A 417-nucleotide genomic window follows, 5' to 3' on the forward strand; every position below is an offset into this window, starting at 1 on the left:
GGGTGGTGATGTGGTTCAGTATCTTCTTCTGCTTGTGGGGCACCAAGGTCCTCTCCCGGAATTGTGGAGTATTTTTCTATCCACCTCGCAGTGATTGGTGTAGCAGGTTTCACCATTTCTTCACCCTGTTTAGGTAACACTCTCACCTGTTCACATAGTTTGCTTATCAGAGAAGCATGATGAAAGTAGCCTGTCGGAGGGTCAAGAGTTGCTGTCCCCCACAGATCATCAGCCAGTACTGCACCCACGTTGATTCTGTCGCCTTTCATGATGGCAGTGAGTAGGTATGCTCTGTGAAGTGTTATATCGGACACATTGGAACATGGGAGTAGCGTGTGAAGGACAAAGGTGCTCCAGGCTTTGGCAATTGGGTTGAGATCCACTGAGCGCAGTTTCCTAACCGAGCCATCCCTATTT

The 417-nt window shown here is 48.9% G+C and overlaps 1 pseudogene; it reads right to left on the minus strand.

The window, feature by feature from the left end:
* LOC101503904 (cucumisin-like) overlaps positions 1–417 on the minus strand; it is a 24279-nt pseudogene that overhangs the window by 21474 nt on the left and 2388 nt on the right.

The sequence above is a fragment of the Cicer arietinum genome, chromosome 2, assembly GCF_000331145.2.
Source record: "Cicer arietinum cultivar CDC Frontier isolate Library 1 chromosome 2, Cicar.CDCFrontier_v2.0, whole genome shotgun sequence".
NCBI classification, from domain to species: domain Eukaryota; kingdom Viridiplantae; phylum Streptophyta; class Magnoliopsida; order Fabales; family Fabaceae; genus Cicer; species Cicer arietinum.